The sequence below is a fragment of the Budorcas taxicolor genome, chromosome 2, assembly GCF_023091745.1.
Source record: "Budorcas taxicolor isolate Tak-1 chromosome 2, Takin1.1, whole genome shotgun sequence".
In the NCBI taxonomy this organism is placed as follows: Eukaryota; Metazoa; Chordata; class Mammalia; order Artiodactyla; family Bovidae; genus Budorcas; species Budorcas taxicolor.
In genome coordinates this window covers 62,980,094-63,002,933 of record NC_068911.1, presented here as the reverse complement: position 1 = coordinate 63,002,933, position 22,840 = coordinate 62,980,094, and the positions used below count along the sequence as shown (strand labels likewise).

Here is a 22,840-nt window from a genome sequence, read left to right as displayed (position 1 = left end):
TCAATAATTTTCCAGTCTATAACTTGTCTTTCCATTCTCTTCAAGGGGTCTGTAGAAGGAAATGGCAACCCACTCTAGTATTCTTGCCTGGGAAATCCCAAGGACAGAGGAGCCTGGCAGGCTACAGTCCGTGGGGTCACAAAGAGTCGGACACGACTTAGTAACTAAACAAGGAGTCTGTTATAGAGCAAACATTTTTAATTTTAGTAATGTTCAATTTATCAGCTTTTCCTTTTTATAATATAGGGTTAAGTTTCTCAAAAGGTGGTCTGCACATCACCTGCTTTGGAATCATCTGAAGTACTTGTCACAAAGCCCATTTGCTTGGGCCCCACCCCAAATACTCTGAATCCGATTCTCAGTCTGGTAGTCCCTTTAATTTAAGAAGCTCCTTAAACCTGAGAGCCACTGACTCAGAGTTCGGCTTTGGGTGTTTCCCTTTTTGCTCTGCCTTGCCTATGGGTTGCCCATTCATTCCTACCTCTTATATTATCAGACATGTGTGGAGAACTTCTGCACAACCTCTCTAATGAGCTCCAGGATTGCTGCCTTGCTGGATACTCTCTGCTACTGTACACAGAAAGTCTTTAATAAATAGATTATTGGATAGATGGGCCGCTGTGAGTAAGATGTAGTAGAGTAAAAACCATCCTAGGAAATAGCAATCTACTCAGGTATTCTCGCCTGGAAAATTCCAGGGACAGAGGAGCCTGGTAGGCTACAGTTCATGAGGTCATAAAGAGTCAGACATGACTGAGCACATTATAATTTTATAATTATTATTTACAGATTGTCTGTCAAAAAGCCTAGGCACTGGTCTTGGTGTTTGAAATTACGTAATTACATAATATTTGGGGGGGAAGTTTAGTTATAGAGATCTATAAATGGATATTTTATGTATATATATACACACACACACACATATGTACATAGTCTTGGGGTTATTTGCCTAACAGAAGCAAAAGATATTAAGAAGTGGCAAGAATACATGGAAGAGCTAAACAAAAAATATCTTAATGACCCAGATAACCACGATGGTGTGATCATTCACCTGGAGCCAGACATCCTGGAATGTGAAGTCAAGGGGGGCTTAGAAAGCATCATTATGAACAAAGCTAGTGGAGGTGATAGAATTCCAGTTGAGCGCTAGTGGAGGTGATGGACTGCAGTGGAGCTATTTCAAATCCTGAAAGATGATGCTGCGAAAGTGCTGCACTCAGTATGTCAGCAAATTTGGAAAACTCAGCTGTGGCCACAGGACTGGAAAAGATCAGTTTTCATTCTAATCCCAAAGAAAGGCAATGCCAAAGAATGCTCAAACTAGCGCACAATTGTACTCATCTCACATGCTAGCAAAGTAATGCTGATAATTCTCCAAGCCAGGCTTCAAGAGTACGTGAACCATGAACTTCCAGATGTTCAAGCTGGTTTTAGAAAAGTCAGAGGAACCAGAGATCAAATTGCCAACATCCGTTGAATCATCAAAAAAAGCAAGAGAGTTCCAGAAAAACATCTATTTCTGCTTTATTGATTATGCCAAAGCCTTTGACTCTATGGATCACATCAAACTGGAAAACTCTGAAAGAGATGGGAATACTAGACCACCTGACCTGCCTCCTGAGAAATCTGTATGCAGGTCAAGAAGCAATAGGTAGAACCAGACATGGAACAACAGGTTCCACATTGGGAAAGGAGTACATCAAGGCTGTATATTTTCACCCTGCTTATTTAACTTACATGCAGAATACATCATGTGAAATGCCAGGCTGTATAAAGCACAAGCTGTAATAAAAATCGCCAGGAAAAATAGCAATAACCTGAGGTTATTGAGATATGCAAACAACACCACCGTTATGGCAAAAAGCAAAGAAGAACTAAAGAGCCTCTAGATGAAAGTGAAAGAGGAGAATGAAAAAGCTGGCTTAAAACTCAACATTCAAAAAATGAAGATCATGGCATTCAGTCCCATCACTTTATGGCAAATAGATGGGGAAACCGTGGAAACAGCGACAGATTTTATTTTCTTGGGCTTCAGAATCACTGCTGATGGTGACCGCAGCCGTGAAATTAAAAGACGCTCGCTCCTTGGAAGAAAAGCTATGACCAACCTAGATAGCATATTGAAAAGCAGAGACATTACTTTGCCAACAAAGGTCTGTATAATCAAGCTATGATTTTTCTAGTAGTCATGTATGGACGTGAGAATTGGACTCTAAAGAAATCTGAGCTCTGAAGAATTTGATGCTTTTGAACTGAGGTGTTGGAGAAGACTCTTGAGAGTCCTTTGGACTTCAAGGAGATCCAACCAGTCAATCGTAAAGGAAATCAGTCCTGACTATTTATTGGAAGGACTAATGCTAAAACTGAAGCTCCAATAGTTTGGCTACCTAATGCAAAGAGCCGACTCATTAGAAAAGACCCTGATGCTGGGAAGGGTTGAAGTGGGAGGAGAAGGGGATGCCAGGAGATGAGATGATTGGATAGCATCACTGAGTTGATAAACATGAGTTTGAGCAAGCTCTGGAAGTTGGTGATGGACAGGGAATCTGGCATGCTGCTGTCTGTGGGGTCTCAAAGAGTTGGACACAACTGAGCAACTGAACTGAACTGATTTGTACCTCCTCTTCCATTCATTGGAGCAGATAATTTGATGCACATTTTATTTGGAGAAAAATTTATATCACTTGGTATCTGTATTCCTGAGGCTTAACAGCATAATATTTAGATGTCTGGTTGCTGTTTTTAAAAATTTAAACTGGTTCAGTTCAGTTGCTCAGTCGTGTCCGACTCTGCAACCGCATGAATTGCAGCACGCCAGGCCTACCTGTCCATCACCAACTCCCGGAGTTCACTCAAACTCACGTCCATCAAGTCAGTGATCTCATCCAGCCATCTCATCCTCGGTCGTCCCCTTCTCCTCCTGCCCCCAATCCCTCCCAGCATCAGAGTCTTTTCCAATGAGTCAACTCTTCGCATGAGGTGGCCAAAATATTGGAGTTTCAGCTTTAGCATCAGTCCTTCCAAAGAACACCCAGGACTGATCTCCTTTAGGATGGACTGGTTGGATCTCCTTGCAGTCCAAGGGACTCTCAAGAGTTTTCTCCAACACCACAGTTCAAAAGCATCAGTTCTTCGGCACTCAGCTTTCTTCACAGTCCAACTCTCACATCCATACATGACCACTGGAAAAACCATAGCCTTGACTAAATGGACCTTTGTTGGCAAAATAATGTCTCTGCTTTTCAATATGCTATGTAGGTTGGTCATAACTTTTCTTCCAAGGAGTAAGCGTCTTTTAATTTCATGGCTGCAATCACCATCTGCAGTGATTTTGGAGCCCCCCAAAATAAAGTCTGCCACTGTTTCCACTGTTTCCCCATCTATTTGCCATGAAGTGATGGGATTAGATGCCATGATCTTCATTTTCTGAATGTTGAGCTTTAAGCCAACTTTTTTACTCTCCTCTTTCACTTTCATCAAGAGGCCTTCTAGTTCCTCTTCACTTTCTGCCATAAGGGTGGTGTCATCTGCATATGTGAGGTTATTGATATTTCTTCTGGCAATCTTGATTCCGGCTTGTGCTTCTTCCAGCCCAGCGTTTCTCATGATGTACTCTGCATATAAGTTAAATAAGCAGGGTGACAATATACAGCCTTGACGTACTCCTTTTCCTATTTGGATCCAGTCTGTCGTTCCATGTCCAGTTCTAACTGTTGCTTCCTGACCTGCATATAGATTTCTCAAGAGACTACTTTATTTTTTAAAATGATATTCTCATTGTGTGTTTTCTTCTGAATTATTTGCTCATGTTTCTAGCTGTTGCAGTCCCTTAAAAATTAAATTGTTCCTTTAAGATTCTAGGACATTCTGGAACAGGTCTCATGCTAAAAGACAGCAGCCAAAATGATGAAACTGTTCCTTGTATCTTCATCTTGGAAGAAAATGATAAATTTAGGGAACAGTGCTTAATGATGTTTGTATCTTCAGACAGAGTCCAGAAGGCAAGAAATTAAAGCTAATGTTGCCTTGATTGTGGAGCTGGATCCAGTCATCACCATGTTAGAGAGTAGCGATAGCTGTGGGTCATGATGTACATCCTGTCATAAGGAATATTATGTGCTGTTCTATCATGATACCATCTTCCTGCATGTGCAGCTCTCAGGGGAGTTTGATGTCAGAGAGGTTTGAGTTCCATGTGGGCCAGCTAACCCTGTTGACTAACTTCAGATGGCCATGTCACTAATGTGTGCTGTGGGATACACAAGGAGATCAAGTGATAGTGTGATTGGTGAACCTTAACAGAGATAATTCTGATCAGTAAGTGATCTCTGAAGACTGATGCTGGTAGGAATATATTAAGGATGGTGCAATGAAGAATTGATGCTTTTGAGCTGTGGTGTTGGAGAAGACTCTTGAGAGTCGCTTGGACTGCAAGGAGATCCAACAGTCCATTCTAAAGATCAGTCCCGGGTGTTCTTTGGAAGGACTGATGCTACAGCTGAAACTCTAATACTTCAGCCACCTGATGCAAAGAGTTGACTCATTAGAAAAGACCCTGATGCTGGGAGAGATTGGGGGCAGGAGGAGAAGGGGACGACAGAGGATGAGATGGCTGGATGGCATCACTGACTCGATGGATGTGAGTCTGAGTGAACTCCGGGAGTTGGTGATGGATAGGGAGGCCTGGCGTGCTACAGTTCATGGGGCTGCAGAGTCAGACACGACTGAGCAACTGAACTGAACTGAGCTGAATGTAGGATGCAGTCCTTCCTGCCCCCACTGGATGTCAGAATTAGTCTACAGCCCTGGCTTGGTCTTGGACCTCATCATAATTTGAAACAATTTATCCACCAACATATGAGACCCCAAAGAGTTACTATCTTTGACCTTGGCTTCCTACCACTCTTTCTCCCTTCATTCTTCCTCCTACCCAACTGGGTGTCTGTCCGTCCCGTGGCACCCAGCCTCCTTTCTGTCTTCTCTTGGCATCATTACCATAGCTTGGATATCATGTAAGCCAACTCAGCAGGGCTGCCTAGTTTTCTTACCTCTGGTTCTTCAGTGATCCATCTGGCCAGTCCTGACCTTGAGAAAGCTCTGTCATTCTGCTTTTCTTTTCATTTCCATTATCATCCCTTGTAGCCTGCTCACAACTCCTTATCTCCATTTTATCACTATTCAGTGGGTCATGAATCCGGCTTCTAACACCACCCGTTACTGAAAATACTCTTAGAGGACCAAACTGCTCTTCTGGCAGCCAAATCCAGTGAATGGCCTTTGCTCAGTTCCTTAGTTTTTTGCAGCTTTTGACACTGTTGCTGCTAAGTCACTTCAGTCCTGTCCAACTCTGTGCGACCCCATAGACGGCAGCCCACCAGGCTCCCCTGTCCCTGGGATTCTCCAGGCAAGAACACTGGAGTGGGTTGCCATTTCCTTCTCCAATGCATGAAAGTGAAAAGTGAAAGGGAAGTCGCTCAGTTGTGTCCGACTCTTCGCGACCCCATGGACTGCAGCCTACCAGGCTCCTCCATCTGTGGGATTTTCCAGGCAAGAGTACTGGAGTGGGGTGCCATTGCCTTCTCCATTTGACACTGTAACCTCATCTTTAATTGTATCCATCTCATTTGAAAAGACCCTGATGCTGGGAGGGATTGGGGGCCTGAAGAGAAGGGGATGACAGAGGATGAGATGGTTGGGTGGTATCACCGACTCAATGGACATGGGTTTGGGTGAACTCTGGGAGTTGATGATGGACAGGGAGGCCTGGCGTGCTGCGGTTCATGGGATCTCAAAGAGTTGGACATGACTGCGTGACTGAACTGAACTGAACTGTGTATTCTTTTGGGTCTACTCCTATCTCCCTGTTTCCTTTCGCTCTCCTTTCTCCGATACTTTCTAAATTCGGGGACTGTCGTCCATGTAATCCTCAGCTGTGTTCCTTTTCACAATTCTTATCCCTTCTCATGTCTCTTCTAGTCACTGCTGTGTGGATGAGTTCTAAATATAGATTCCGTCTCAGCTGAACTGTAGGATTATGTGTCCTTTTGCCTTTTGGCGATCTCTGCTTGATCTTCTACATGACACATGAAACACAGTATGTTTTAAAACAAACTATATGTATATTTGAAAACAAACTCCTGGGACTTCCCTGGCAGTCCAGTGGTTAGGACACGGCACTTCAGCTGGAGAGGGCATGGGTTTGATCCCTGGTTGAGGAACTAAAATCCTGCATGCCACATGGTGTGACCAAAAATAGGAAAAAAATATGTAAGTAAAACTTCTTCCCCCTCCTTCTTTCACTGATTCCTGTTAACAGGCCCACAGTCCTTTATTTCGATGGTTCCCAAATGTTTTTGGTTGCACACTGCAACAGTAAAACGTTTTGTGCATGTTATATCTAAAATATGATATTTGTTAATAAATATGTGTATGATAATATTCTTGTAAAACTTAGGAAATAGAAATTTTACAGATTATGGAAGATGAAATTAATATTTAAAATTTTTTGTTCTCTAAAATATTACTAATAATTTAATATGCTTCATTTTTAAAAATCCAGATTTAATACCTTATTATATAAAAACTTGAGTACTATTTATTTTGATTGTTGATTTTAGTGTTTTAGTTGAAAAAGATATCCTACAAATACATGTGAATTCAAATAGAAGTATATTTTTAGCTATGCTCGTGCTTAGTCGTGTCCAACTCTTTGTAACCCCACAAACAGTAGCCCACCAGGCTCCTCTGTCCATGGGATTCTTCAGGCAAGAATACAGGAGTGGGTTGCCATTTCCTTCTCCTATATTTATGAACTCATAATTTCTTGAGTAGAATCATGGTTGTCAGGGACTGGAGAGGAGGGCACAGGAATTATTATTTAAAAGAGTACGGAGTTTCAGTTTTGCAGCATAAAAAGAGCCTGGAGGTGGATGGTTGCACAACAATATAAATGTCCTGAATGCCCCTGCAATGTACACTTCAAAAGGTAAATTTTATGTGTATTTTACCACAACTAAAAACAATAATTTGCCCTAAAAAGGAAAACGTTTGAGTCAGTTCTAATGAGGTGGATGAACCTAGAACCTATTATACACAGTGAAGTGAGTCAGAATGATCAATACTGTATTCTAACACATATATACAGAATCTAGAAAAATGGAACTGAAAAATTTACTTACAGGCCAACAGTGGAGAAACTGACATAGAGAAAAGACTTATGGAGATGGGGAGAGGGTAGGAGAGGGCGAGATGTATGGAAAGAGTTAACATGGAAACTTACATTACTAAATGTAATGTAACTTGCTGTGTGGCTCAGGAAACTCAAACAGGGGCTCTGTATCAACCTAGAGGGATGGGCTGGGGAGGGAGATGGGAGGGAGTTTCGAAAGGGAGGGGATATATATATATACCTGTGGCTGATTCATGTTGAGGTTTGACAGAAAACAGCAAAATTCTATAAAGCAATTATCCTTCAATAAAAAATACATTAATTTTTTTTTAAAAGTACTTAACTGAGAACCAGTCATATAATAAGCACATAATAAAAGTTAATGCTAATAATTGCTATTGTTATTTCTGTACCACTGTCCTTGCTAATCGTTTCTACAGGCCTATTCATACGTCTCAAACAGTGTCCTAATTTTGATTCAGTAATTGATCACCCTACCCATTGGTTCAATAATTGATCACATAGTTCCTTATACATACTAGGCACTTAAGAAACAATTATTGAATAAATGATGTGACAGCAATGGATTACAGTTGCTTCTTGCTTTTTTCTTTTTACTTTAGGGACCTAGTTCTATGACCATGGCATGGCTTGTGACTAAATATTTAATCCATTTGATTTGATACTTTACATGTATTAGTGACATTCGGCATGGATACATACTCATGGCAGAAGTTTATATTTAAGGCAATTAAGCGCATAAAGCACAGATAGGCTTTTTACTCCAGAAATTATGTTACTTCAGATTGTGTATTGGTCATTTTAAGTTTTATTTTGTGCCTTTAAAAAACATGTCTGATAAAATTGTGCCAAATTAACATGATTGCCTTGGATAAGAGTGGCTTTCAGATGATTTTAAAATATGAAAGAGTGATTGAGAAGCTATCTTTTAAAGTAGGTTAGATATGGAAAATGTGCGTTCCCTACAAGAAAAGGGAACGCTTCAGTCTTAATCTTTCACAGCTTAATCTCCACGTTTTACTTGCCTGCGTAACAGCATTTGACTCTTCTAATCTCATTTGACAAAGTACCTGCCTGTTCTTTCTGCCTTCACTGACTACCAGAACCTTTCTGAGCAGCTGTCTAGCTCAGCAGCCGCGTTCCAGTAAAATGTAATCTCACTTCCCACATCACTCCTGGCTTCACTGTCTGCTCTCCTCTCTCCTCCCTTTCGCCGGGAATCAGCGGATGTGGATGACGTCATTTTTTCCTTCGGCCGTCTGGCTGGTGTTAAATGTCGCCCTGCCCAAAGTCAAGAGTGACGAGCCTGCTTCTTCAGCAGTTTTTGCTCGCATTTCAATCGGTGGAAGTTTTGAATGAACAAAACATTTGAATCATGGAAATTTAGTTAAAAGCAAACAAAAATCAACCCAGGGGTCAGATATGAATGAATTAGAAGTTCCGGTAACCTGAGACCCTAAACCAGTGGCTGATGGAAACTGATTGGTACCATCTTGTGGGGTTTTTCAAAATGCTACTAGTTGGCCATAGTGGGAGTAGGATGTTAATGCCATACGTTTTTATCAAAGAGATGTTACATGAGCTCACTTAACCATCTAAGCCCTGTCTTAAACATTAAAAAAAAAAACTATCATTTTAAGTTTTTTCTATACTACAGCTGAGAAACAATATATATGATATATGGACAAATAAAGCCTTCAAAAATGTACTTGCATTTTCGGATATAAAATTTATTTATAAGTAAATAAAATAATAAATAATATTATATATTTCATACATTTTATTACTATATAAATATACATATGGGGCTTCCCAGGGGGTACTAGTACTAAAGAACCTGCCTCCCACTGCAGGTAGACATGAGACCCTGGTTCACTCCCTGGGTCGGGAAGATCCCTTGGAGAAGGACATGGCAGCCCACTCCAGTATTCTTGCCTGGAGAATCCCATGGACAGAGGAGCCTGGTGGGCTTTGGTCCATGGGGTCGCAAGGAGTCGAACATGACTGAAGTGACTTAGCACACCCTTGCACATGCTATATAAGTATATAATTTATAAGCTATATAAAATTGATAACAAAAATTCATAAAATCTACAACCCCATGTAGCTGGTATATTTCAAAGACTTCTTTGCTTTCTCAGGATATAAATTGCTCTACTCGAAAACGAGCACTGTTCACAGTTCTTAGAGAGGACCTATGTACCTATCTCTTTGGTTTGCTCCTTGGCAGGGAATGGACTGTGTCTGGAAGTGAGTGTGTGTGAGAGGGGTGTGTGTGTGTGTGTGGTGTGTGTGTGTGTGTGTTAGTCGCTCAATTGTATCCGACTCTTGCGACCCCATGCACTGTAGCCCACCAGGCTCCTTTATCCATGGGATTCTCCAGGCAAGAATACTGGAATGGGTTGCCATTTCCTTCTCCAGGAAGTGAGTGACAGGGTGGGAATGACTCCTTCAAAGGAGGCTGGACAACATTTACCCGATGTAGCTACTAACCTAGATTGTAAGAATGAGATGCCACATGTGTTACACTTCTGTTTCATATTATCCCAGCATTTGCTTAACATTTCTACCAGGAGATACCACAGATATCTTTAACTTTTTAACATTTTGGTCAAAACCAACCTTACTCACCGGCTAAGCCTGTGCCTCTGTCCTTGTACGAAATAGCTCCCCATTCAGTTAGTTGCTCCAGTCGGACACCAGGGATCTTGTTTGATGCCTCACTCGCTCACTGCTGTCCTGCACCCTTATTGAGCAATTCTATCCATTCATCTCCGAAATATATCCCAAGCTCATCTTCTTCTCCCATTTCCATTGCCATAGCTTTCCCATTTCTTATCCTTCTCCACCCATTCTCTTAAAAATACAAGTCCCATTCTGTCTGCACCCTGTTTGAAGCCTTTCACTGCCTTCTGTTGCACTAGGAAATGAAAACAACAAAGCAAAATGCAAATCCTTTGTTTGGCTCTGACTATTTGGCTCCTACCTAGAAGCGTCCCTTCGTCTCACTCCTTCCTGTCCTGGCGTACTCCGCTCAAGCTCCCCTGGTCTCTTTTCAGGTCTGTAGTATGCTCAGCTCTTTCTTGCCTCAGGACCTTTGCACATGCTGAGCCTTTTAGCTAGAGTTTCCCCTCCCAATTTGGCCTTCAGTTTTTAGCTTAAATTGCTAATTCCTCCAAGAAGCCTTCTTCTCCTCTTGAGTTGAATTCAGTCCCTGTTATTTATTTCTCATAGTACCATATCTTTTCCTTCTAGTATTTAATGTTTATAAGCACAAGCTGGAATCAAGATTGCCGGGAGAAATATCAATAGCCCCAGATATGCAGATGACAGCACCCTGATGGCAGAAAGTGAAGAGGAGCTAAAAAGCCTCTTGATGAAAGTGAAAAAGGAGAGTGAAAAAGTTGGCTTAAAGCTTGACATTCAGAAAACTAAGATCATGGCATCTGGTCCCGTCACTTCATGGCAAATAGATGGGGAAACAGTGGAAACAGTATCAGACTTTATTTTGGGGGGGCTCCAAAATCACTGCAGATGATGATTGCAGCCATGAAACTGAAAGACACTTTACTCCTTGGGAGGAAAGTTAGGACCAACCTAGATAGCATATTGAAAAGCAGAGACATTACTTTGCCAACAAAGGTCCGTCTAGTCAAGGCTATGATTTTTCCAGTAGTCATGTATGGGTGTGAGAGTTGGACTGTGAAGAAGGCTGAGTGCCGAAGAATTCATGCTTTTGAACTGTGGTGTTGGAGAAAACTCTTGAGAGTCCCTTGGACTGCAAGGAGATCCAACAGTCCATTCTAAAAGAGATCAGCCCTGGGATTTCTTCGGAAGGAATGATGCTAAAGCTGAAACTCCAGTACTTTGGCCACCTCATGAGAAGAGTTGACTCATTCGAAAAGACTCTGATGCTGGGAGGGATTGGGGGCAGGAGGAGAAGGGGACGACAGAGGATGAGATTGCTGGATGGCATCACTGACTCAATGGACATGAGTCTGAGTGAACTCCGGGAGTTGGTGATGGACAGGGAGGCCTGGCGTGCTGCGATTCCTGGGGTCGCAAAGAGGCGGACATGACTGAGCAACTGAACTGAACTGAACTGAATCATATGCTTAGCTGTTTAATTTTTTAATCTCTCTCTCCCATCAGACCATAAGTCCATGAGAACAAGGACAGATCTGTTTGGTGTATCACCATATCCCCAATCCCCAACACTGTCTGGCATGTAATAATAGAGGCTTAATATATTGCATAAGTGACCAAGTGAATGTCTTCAATAAAAAGAGGATAATAATAACCTCACATTGCTAACACTTCCCCCTTAGGGTTAGAGGTAGAAAGTTGATGGCTGTCTTGAATTGAAGGCATTTGATAGCTGCTGCTACTGCTCTGTGTGCTCTTAGAGTTTCATGTGATTCTGAATATCCTGGTATTTCTATTCAAAGAGAGACTACCACTTATGCTTATTTCATGGTTCCTGACGCTTGGTTAACAATTTAATTTTAAATCACTACTGAGATTTGCCTCGAATGGAAAAAATAATTTTATCTAGGTTGTTTAAAATGTATGAGCCTTACTGTACTGCGTAGAACAGCAAAAATAATTTGCTGCTTTGGTTGTGAAATAAAAACTTATTTCTCTGCATGTGTTATTTCTTCCCCCTACCTAGTGTAAGTAACAGATCCAGTATTATCTCCATAATAAGATTTTGATTGAATGGTAGGTAAGGCTCTAGCCTAAGCCATATTAAAACGTACTTTTCCAGAGTATGCTTCGTTTCAGGGCTAAAGGGGATGCAAATGTGAAGTGACATGATGGATTTGACTGCAGCAACTTCTTACTTGGTGATTTGGCAGAACTAGAGCGTGTCTTCTACTCCCTGTGGGTTTCTGCCACTTGACGGGCTGTGTGGGGGAGTGCCTGTCTCCTTGATCAGCTGGGAGGTAGTGGTTGAATTTTCTCTAGATGTCTTTTCTAGATCCATTGGCTGAGTATGCTTGGAATACGGCTGCTTACTGTTTTCTTCTTAATTAAAAAAAAAATCGTTGGAACATATGGAAGGCTTTTGATAATTGCACTTCTGCTAGCTTGAAAATGCTGTTACAAAGCATTTTCTGTTGTTTGCTAGGAGACTTACTAAAAGCTCAGGCTGGGAACTGAGTCTAGGGATGGTGGTGTCCCTGTGTAACCCTGTGGGACGTGGAAAACAACGCAGTCTCACACTGTCATGAGGAGCAGGCTGGTGTTAGGCCAAGTCAGTGCATGGTGACCTGGGTACAAAATACTCTGTTAAACCCTGTGTGGAGTGCATGGAGGTTGAACTAATCCTCCTTTAGTGAGAAACAAGTATACATGGAATAGTAAGAGCCAAGGATTTATCCATGGGGCCGTTCTGTCTTTTAAGGTGCATCTGCCTACGTGCTGTGTTTCGGGGCCTCGAAGCGATCGTATGAAGTAGGTGGGAGTGTGTGTGACTCTAGGGCTCTGCCTAATTTACTGATGGCAACGCTGAGCTTCAGATGATTTACAACATGTTTGTGGGTATATGGGTGGTAAGTGGCAGGACCGGCACACAAAGCAGTGCCTTAGACTCTAAGCTCCCAGCCTAATATTCCATAGAAGAGGCCTATAGGAGTTCAAAGAAGGTGAACATGTTCATGTGCCCGGGCGCCCTGCACAGACCCCGTCCTCCTTGCTCTTACAGGTTTGGAAGAGACCTCGAAGCCTCCATCTAGACCCTGACCCCTTCCTCTCTTGCTTTACCAGTCTGTCCTCTTTTGGTGTTTCTGTAGTTCTGACCAGAAGGGGATGACAGGATGAGATGGTTGCATGGCCTCACGGACTCAGTGGACATGAGTTTAGGCAAGCTCCGGGAGATGGTGAAGGACAGGGAAGACTGGCGTGCTGCAGTCCATGGGGTCGCCAAGAGTCAGACACGACCGAGCGGCTGAACAACAGCAATAGTTCTGCCCTTACCGCTGGTTCTCTCCTATCTTTCCTCTCCAAGTTTTTCTCTCGATCCAGCTTCCCCTGCCTGTCACCGTCCTCTGCCTCCCTTCTTCCCCCAGCTGCGAGAGCATGACCTAAATCTCCTGTGTGAATGCCATTCACCCCTCAGCCTGGAAGTTCCTTATCAGTAAGCTCTCCGGCGGCGTCTGCGTTCTCGTCGTGGCCCTTCCTCTCTTGGTCTCCATGGAGACGGCCTCAGTGGGCCAGCCGTCGTTTTCTGAGTGTCTCCTCCTGCGGTCTGGACTCAGGGCGCCTGCTGGGGCTCTGGCTTCCAGTGCGCTACCTCTCCTCTACCCCTTAAGTATTGACCCTGAAGGTCTGTTGTCCTCTGAGGCATAGGAACCGAGTTATCCATGGCCATCTCTTCACGTCCAGCGGCTGCCCCTATCAACCAAAAGATGACCATCGCCAGCATCTCCAGTTCCTGTGCTCTCCTGAGGTTCCGATCTCTGCATATCATACCACACGATGCCCAGAATGGAGCAGAAACTCTTTCCATCTATTACGGAATCATTCCCCAGTTTCCCCAGAAATAGCAGCCTTGGTGGCATCTTTATATGGGGTTATCGGGAAACCTTAATACTCTTTTCGTAGAATTATTTATTATGGCCTCCTAATTAGCCTCCCTTTCAGTCTCGCCCGCTCCAGAGAGTCTTCCATTCTGCTTCTAGAGTTACTGTCCTCTCAATTTGGTCTGATTATATCACTCTCCTGATGAAAGGTCCCTGACTCCTATTTGTCTTCCCTACAGGGCAGGAGCCAATTCCGTTCACAGTGACTAGCAACTGGGCCTTGAATGCAGTAGACACTCAAAAATATTTGTTGAGTGAATAACTTTGGTTCCAGTCTCGTCTGTCAATTTTCTCTCTCTGTAACTTGTCCCTCTGCTGCTGTGTATAGTATCCGACTTCTCACCATTTCCCAAACGTCCCCACTTCTTGACTATTTCCTGCTTTTGTTGGCTTTATTCTTCTGTCCCACTTACTAAATTTCAACTCAAACCTGTTTTCTCTTGGGTATCTTGTAAGTTATTTTCTGTTCTGAAGAAAGCATCCTTTGTCTTTTTCTTTTATTGACTTTGTTGATTTCAACCAACTCTCATTGCATCTCTTCCTTTTTTGTTCTTTGCCTACTTCTGTTGTTAATTTTTGTGTTTCTGATTCTAAGTGTTTTTAACTCCCCAAGTGCTTGTGTGAGCATGTTTAATTCAGTTTGGAATGGTGTGTTACGGTTGTCTTCTGTTTCATGATTTTTGGTGGAGAGAATTTTCAGCAGCTGTTTGATTTTGTGCTGATAGTTTTCTGTTCCTGGGCATTTCATGAATGTTTCCTGGTTCAGGAGCGCTCATTTCTGTCAGGGGTGCAGTTTCTGTAAGGGATGACGGTGGTGCTGGTGGATGGAGAGGATCTGGGGTGTGCGGTATCCTCAATTTCTCCTTCTAAGATCCTTCACCATCCTGGCACCACTCCTTCCTTTACTTCTTTCTCTTCTAGAAGCACTCATTTTCTGGGTCCTGGGTCTCTCTCACCTTTAAGCCCTTTCTTGGCATGTAGCAGGTGCTGAGAACTACCAGGTCTCAGGCCTGAGTATGGTGTGTGGGCTGTTAGTGCAGGACTATCGTTCCCTTTCTGGGGGTGATGCTGCTTGAACTTCATCTCCATGTCCCTTTTCTCCTGTTCACAGGGCTTCCCTGCTTTTCACACGCCCTGGATTGTAGCAGCAGCAGGAGCTGAGTTGGAAGTCAGTGTTTATTTCTCCACTCACAGGTAGTGTGAAGCTTGTGGTATTCCCTCTTCCTAATAATGCTGAATGGTTTGGGTCTCATGATAATATTTACCCTTTTATTGATTCTGTGGTCTTTCGAGAAGGATGTTAGCGTGATTTGGATCATGCAGCTGTTATTGTCCTCCAAACCTGAAGGTTCCTGCTAGGAAGGTTTTATTCTCCCCACTTTTAGATAAGAAAACTAAGAAAAGCGAAATTACTTAGCCGAGGTTGCACAGATACCATGTACTGGAGGAAAAGGAGACCTGGCTCTTTTGCTTCTATCAGAAAGCATTTAATCCCCTGTTGCAAAGCCTATTTATGTAATTTTTCTTGACAAATTTTGAGTGCTATAGGGAAGTGAAGGTCCTCTAAAAATGTTTAACGTTTCTTTAAAAGAAATTTCAGATCTGGTTGTGGGTGTGATGGTATGTAAATATGTACAAACTGGAAGTTTGTGTGACTTTCTCTTTTTACACTGAAACGAATCTTTTTCTATGATTTTCTCTCAGTGTGTGTTGTTAAAGATAAACAAAAAATATAGTCCAATTCATGACCCTGATGTCAGTTGTTTTACAGTTAGAAAAGAACAGCCCCTGGTGGAGAACATGGTTCTATTTCATGATAGAAGGCTCAGGAAATACTGCTGTCTGTCCCTGCAGCAGTGTCTGGTTCCTTTTACTGCAAGGAGGAGAATGGAGATGTTTGTGTCAAGTCTTCAGTCTCAGTCTTTCTCTTGAGCTTTGGTTTGGGGATTTGAGGACAAAGAGTGTCAGGTATTTTTAAGGAAGAGTAAAAATTATCTGGCTTGTTTCATTTTCTTCCTATACAAGTAGCATCTACTCATGCTATATCTGAAAAATAAAAAAGTACAAAGAAAGAAAAAAAATCACCTAAAATCTTATTATCCAGAATTAACTTTAATTTTCTGGTATTGTATGCCCTGCTGGTTTTTTTTTTTCTATTATATATCTTTTTAAAAAATGAAACACTCAGTATTTAAAACAAAACATTGTGCATGCTAGTTTGTAGCCTACTTTTTTGAGGTATCAATAAAATATGAATTTTTTCCCAATAAATCATCATTTATTTTCTTACATAGATGAAACACACTTTACTTGATCAGTCTGCTATTGTTGATTTAGGTTGTTTTAGGTCATTTTTGCTCTTTATAGTATTATAGTGAATGTTCTTGCAAATATACCTTTGTATATATTTCTGGTATATAAGGAGTTACTGATTCTCCTGTAAGATTGACTGTCGTTTTTCGGTTTGAAGAAATAGGTAAATGTACAGAACCTTTTTATGTCTATTGCCTTTCCTTCAACTTTTCAACCTTTGTTTTGTGTTTGAATTTAGGTAACTCCCTACAGGCTCATTCCTTGACTCTGTTTTTCTTCCTCTGGACTCACTTCTGCATCAAATACTTGTGTTTTCTACAACTTCGGGTGCCATCTTTATGTTGTTGATACCCAGATGTTGACCTTTTAGCCAAAAATAAATCTTTAATTGCTATTACGAAGTCTCCAACTAGATGCCCGATTTATAATCTCACAGCAGCATACTCAAGCCCTGAACATACAGGATCCTTTCCGCTATCTCCCACCAGGAGAGTTGTGAGCTGTAGAGCTCAGCTATCTAACTGCCTATTGGACATTTTACTAAGGTTGCTGATAAGACATTTCAAGTGCAGAATAATAACCATAGCTGCTAATCTCTTATTGAGATTATTGTTTGCATGCTGAGTGTTTCACTTTATATGCATCAGTTTTTTATCGCAACAGTCTTGAAGTGGGTACGTAATTCTCGTTTTACAGATGATGAACGCAGAAGCACAGAAGCTTGCAGAGAAGCCAGTAAATCTTGCTGTGCTCTTTACAGATAATGCGGTGTGGTTTACAAAGTGGAATTCTCGATGCTTCATCCTACAGTATCTTCCAAAAGTATTTCTTGTCTTGGTAAATGGTGTGCTACCTACCCAGGAGCTCATGCTAGCAAATCGAGAGACATCCATGGTGCCTCTTTCTCCCTCATTTGTCCGTATATCTCCTGTTGATCATGCTTTCCAGATACACCTGGATTAATGCTGCTGTTCTGCACACCTATTGCATGCCTCCCCCCTCCCCTTCCCAAAGCAGACCTCCATCATCTCCTGGGCCTCTGCTCCTACCCCTCAGGACCAGTCCTCACACAGGGATGGTCTCTTCCTCCCCTGTTAATGGCCTCCCATTGTACTTAGAATGAGTAAAAGTCACTGCTCTGATTTAGAAGGGATTGCTCCTCTTCCCAGCCTCACTCTCACCTCTCTTGACTGAGCCAGACCTTCTCGTCCTTAGGGCTTCTGCACCTGCTCATCCTTCTAGTTTCATTTTAAATGTACTTCGGTGGAGCCAAAGCCTTCTCAGATCCCTTGATAAAAATGACGATTCCCCCTTATATTGTCACACTCCCGCTCCTCACCCTCACAATGCTGAACACAATTTATACCCTCATCGTCTTAGACTCGTTTATAGTATAATTTTAGACTCTGGGGGGTTATCTGTCTGCTATCTTCCTCCTGGTGCCACTCCACCTATCAATGCCCTGAGAAGACTGGGCTGTTTTTGTTCCCTTTTGAACCTAAGTACAAATCCTGGCAGATAGGAGACATTCTTTAAATATTTGAATAAAAAAAGAAGCATATTGGAGCTTCGCTGGTGGCTCAGGTGGTAAAGAGTCTGCCTGCAGTGCAGGAGACCCAGGGTTCGATCCCTGGGTCAGGAAGATCCCCTGGAGAATTCCATGGACAGAGGAGCCTGGTGGGCTACAGTCCATGGGGTCTCAAAGGGTCGGACATGACTGAGTGACTAACACTTCACTTCAAGCATATTGCGCTCTGGCCACCCCTGAAGTGAGATGAGCTGGGGTGTCTCTCCCTCCGGGGGTGTGGGTGTGTATTTGATTCTCTTGTTTGTCCAGGGAGAGCCCAGGGACTTAAGGCCCAGGACACACATTTAGACCAACAAGGGGAAGGGAGACATGGCCTCAGGGAGTGAAAGATGGTCCATAATGGAGGAGGCAGAACTGAAGGAGGGTAAAAGAGCCTCAGCTCTGCTTCCATCCCAGTGGGAGAGCCCCTTTTGATCCCCCACAGGGGTTGAAGGATTGCATTAGACCCAGTTTTTAAAGTTTCTGTTTGGTAAGCCATCTACTCTGTCAATACCGTAAAGCCAAACTTAGCAACAGTTACTATGGGTTTTTTTCTTTCTTCTTCTTCTTCCTGCTCCTCTCAACTAGAGGAATATCTGTGTTTAATTTTCTGTGGCATAAAATATCAGTAACTGTGAATGTGTCATGTCTGCTTACAAGGGCTTTCTATGGGAGCAGAAAGGAGATCGCAAGGGGCCCTTCATGGTTGATTACTGCGGAGGAGGTGCCATTCAGCGAAGGCCTCTCAAAAACCATAATATGCCCTCTGGCCTTCAAGTCTGTCCTTCAAGGCACCTGTGTGGAGATCTTTTAAGGCTCCCAGTAGTCTTAGTTTTGAAGATAGTTGTTCTTTCTGATCACACACTCTTCCTGCCTAAAGCAGTGAAACCACAGAACGATGTTGATTTACATTCTAAATCTCTGTAACAGTGACAATACCCTCAAAGGCACCAGCGCCAAATGGAGACAATTTCTGGTTTCCTGTTTGACTGCATTTCCCTCATCAGACTACAGATGCTGGTGGCAGCAGCCATCCTACACGTGTGCTTGTCATTGTGTAATTTCGCCTCCTGAAATGCTGGACTCTGAGCAGGAAGACATGTGTTTTCCCATACTTCTGTGCCTGTGTGTTTATCCTTTGGATCTTTAAGAATATCTGAGACTGAGGAGTGGTGTTCCATTGAAACTACAGTTACCTGTATGAGCTACTACAGCAAAAACGTTCCCTGGGCACTTTAGAGGTTGCAAAGGCTGAGTTCGATTGTGCTGGAAATAACTCCTGCACTGGAAAGCTACCATCCATTTGTAGAAAATTGTTGCCCCAAAGATATAGAGCCTGGAATACTGTCACTTCATTTCTGTTTTTTTAAATGTGGGAGTAATGTTAGTCATTTACAACTGGGATTGGCAAAGTTTACAGAAGGGGCAGATAGTATATATTAAGGATTTTGTGAGCCATACAGTCTATTGCCAACCACTCTGCTGTCGTAGTGTGAAAGCAGTCATAGATACTACACAGATACATGGGCATGGCCGTAGGTCAATAAAACTTTCATTGCAAAATAAGCAGAGGGCAAGGTTTGACCCATGGACCATAGTCTGCTGCTATAATTAGCATAGTTGCCCAAATCAAAGAGAAAGAAATGGCAACCCACTCCAGTATTCTTGCCTGGAGAATCTTGTGGACAGAGGATCCTGGTGGGCTGCTGTCCATGGGGTTGCATGGAGTTGGACACGACTGAAGCGACTTAGCATGCATTGGAGAGGGAAATGGCAACCCACTCCAGTATTCTTGCCTGGAGAATCCCAGAGACAGAGGAGCCTGGTGGGCTGCCGCCTATGGGGTCACACACAGTCGGAGACGACTGAAACGACTTAGCAGCAGCAGCAGCCCAAATCAAAACAGTTAAAGCAGGAGAAATAATTTGAATGAAACAAAAAATAGGAGCTTTTTTGCTCTCATATGATCAGTGCCTAAACTCAGACTTTCAAGAGGAGTGCAAGGGTCTTTGTTAAACAACTATGACCAAGTTAGATGCCATGGGTATCACAGATACCAACATTGGTTACTTGATCAAGGTCGTTTGAGTAAAACTAAATTTGTATGCACAGAGAGCCATAATTCCTGCTCCTTCCTTATGATTAATGCTAATACTGTAGACTGTCTTAAGTCAGCATGAATTAGACGCCTGCTGTTTATTCCTTCCTGACTTGAAGAGTTCATGGCATATCTCTCCTTAGAATAATTTTGGATCTTTACTAAAATAATAGGAGTTTTTGGTAAGCAGTGCCTCAGGGATTACCATGTGTGATCATGGCCCCTGGTGTGATCACTATGCAGGGGCACTATTTTCTCTGTAACCCCTGAGCATTTCTGATGTAGTGGACTGTGGACAGAATCTGTAGAAGGTAGCAAATATTAGAGAACATTAAAAGCACTGGAAGAGGAGATGTTACCACTGGTGAGCCGTGCAAAAATAGGTTTCAGAAATTGCTTTTGAAAAAAGTAGAAATGGATGACAAATTGAGTTGGTTGGCTATTTGCTTTTGTAAAGAAACCTTCCAGAAGACATGAGAATTTCAGACATTGATAACTAAATTCTGTAAGGGTAAAGGTTTGTTAATAATTCAGTGGTTTACAGGAATTTTAGATCTGGCCCAACCCTTTCCATTTCACAGTTTGGGAAACTGAGGCTATCTGAGGAATACCACCGTACTCCTTATTTTCTGTATTATCTACATGCTATATATTCTGAAGAGATAAATTCTGAGTTAGCAAATCAAAAGTGGATATAACAGTGTTATGTTTTTTATGTGCATTTTTATTTCATCCATCATTGTAGTGGAGGTGGGCCTGACAGTTGCCATTATTTAGCAAATAGAAATATAGGGCTCCACATTAAATCTGAACTTCAGACAAACAAGGGATCATTTTTTAATATAAAAGTATAGTATTATTACTCAGTGCTCTGTGTTTGATCCCTGGGTTGGGAAGATCCCCTGGAGAAGGAAATAGCAACCTACTCCAGTAACTCTTGCCTGGGAAATCCCATGGACAGAGGAGCCTGGTAGGCTACAGACCATGGGGTCACAAAGAGTCAGAAACGACCGAGCAACTTCACGCACACACACACACACACACACACACATGTATTTTTTTTAATTCACTTTGCTGTACAATAGAAACTGACTTAACATTGTAAAGAGACCATAATCCAATAAAAATTAATTTTAAAAAGGTGTAATATTAGGATTTCCATGGTGGCACAGTGTATAAGAATCTGCCTGCCAATGCAGGGGACATGGGTTCAATCCCTAGTCAAAGAAGATCCCATATGCTGCAGAGCAGCTAAGCCTGTGGACCAAAACTACGGACCCCACACTCTAGGTCCCTCCAGCCACATCTACTGAGCCTGTGTGCCACAATTACTGCAGCCCGAGTGCCTAGAGTTCGTGCTGCACAACAAGAGAAGCCACTATAATGAGAAGCCTGCACTCCGCAGTGAAGGGCAGCCCTCACTCGCCCCATCTAGAGAAAGCCCTTCGAAAACAACGAAGACCCAGTGAAGCCAAAAAAAAAAAAAAGAACAACAACACAGTCTTTTTTCTTTTAAAGTGTAATATTAAATGCAATATTTGAGATACACTAAATGATTAATTGTTTCAAATTTAACTAGATGTCCTATATTTTATTTGGCAACTCTGAGAGCACACAAGATGAAAATTGAGAAAGACTAGCTGTGATGGCTACCAGAATTGGCCAGCTTGCGAATCCTAGCACCTACCTCAGGAGCTTATTAAAGATTCAAGTTTCCAGCCCCATACCAGAGTCTGAATCAGTAGGACTGGGATGGGGTTCAAGCATTAATACTGCTAACAGTGTCCCCAGGTGATTTTACAGAGCTTTGGGGGCTGCTGTTTTGTACTGTTCACTCACTGGTGTTCTCTGGAACGCAAGTCTTCAGGGAGGTAGCTCTGTCTGTGGTCTTGACACCGTTGCCCTCCACTGGCTGAATCTCTGTAAGGGTTTCGCTCCATTTATTGGGTGGTTGCTACTGTGGAGGTTGTCTTGAGGCTCACTTACCAAATTACTCAGGCCCTCACCTTCATTTCCTTCATCCACAGTGTGATATCAGGGCCTGGGTTTAGGGGACAGATTTGATAAAACAAACTCATTTGGAGAAGGGAGATAACAGAGGAAGGGGTCAGCCTAAAATCCTGTAGAGCTTCCTTTCAAACACCCTTCTCTCACTAAATTCCTCTGTTTTCCCTCTTGTCAGTGTTTCCTTCTAAATGATAGAACTTCAGTTAAAAATGACATTTGTGAAAGTCATCTGGCCTAAAATCCTTGGAATGAATCCATTCAAGTTTTGGAGTTCACATCATCCTGTGGTTTGACCTTGATGTCTGTGATTTCTCTGCTAAAAGAGGTGGCAATGAGGATCTGGGATAAACAGTTGAGAAGTGAAGCTCCTTGATTCAGTGGACCACACGGCTAGTTACGTGGTTCTGTGGACCTTGGGAACCTTTTCTCTTTGGCAGAAAAGCTGTACAGCCCTGTGATGTTTTAGAGAAAAAAAAAAAAAGTAAAAGGCCGGTGTTTAGAGAAAGCAGCGTAGTCTCTTAGAGGAAAGATCCCCTTCATGGATAGAAGGTGTCAAACTGGAAGAGGAAATATGAACTTAGAACCTAACTCTAACTAGAATGTGAAGGTTTGCTAACAGGGTGATAGCCTGAGTGAAGGTTTTAGCTTCAAGCTTTGCTTTTTCTTGAATTGACCAGTTCTTTAACTGAGATATTGTGTAATGTTCTTTACCTTAACAAAGGAATAAGAAATGGACAGTTTCAGTCATGTTTTTGTTAAGTAAGTTCATAAGCAGCAGTTCAAATGGTCTTTCTTGGGCCATCCTAAAACTCAGGAGTTGGCAGGGTTGACTGGCACTTTTTAGGGATGTCATGGACAAAATGGCCATGGCACTTGAGGCCATCTGAGGAGTGCACCGGGTCATTTCATGCAGAACCAAAGGCCACAGGAAGAGCTGAACTGAAAGGAACATGTTCCCCTAACCCAGATCTCAGAAAACATGGGCACACTACAAGTGGGCGCTTGGTATGTACAGCTATCATTTGAAGATAAGATTAATGCAAAAGAATTTATCCAAGTGATTTATTAAAGTATATTTTGAA

At 42.4% G+C, this 22,840-nt stretch overlaps 1 protein-coding gene across 5 annotated transcripts in view; it reads left to right on the top strand.

Annotated features, from left to right (window-relative positions):
- Positions 1 to 14,884: 14,884 nt before the first annotated feature.
- OSBPL6 (oxysterol binding protein like 6) overlaps positions 14,885 to 22,840 on the top strand; it is a 158,544-nt gene continuing 150,588 nt past the window's right edge. For all 5 annotated transcript variants that reach the window (XM_052654694.1, XM_052654685.1, XM_052654702.1 and 2 more), the window contains exon 1: positions 14,885 to 14,967. The gene's annotated coding sequence lies outside the window, so the exon portion shown is untranslated. The remainder of the gene's footprint in view (positions 14,968 to 22,840) is intronic.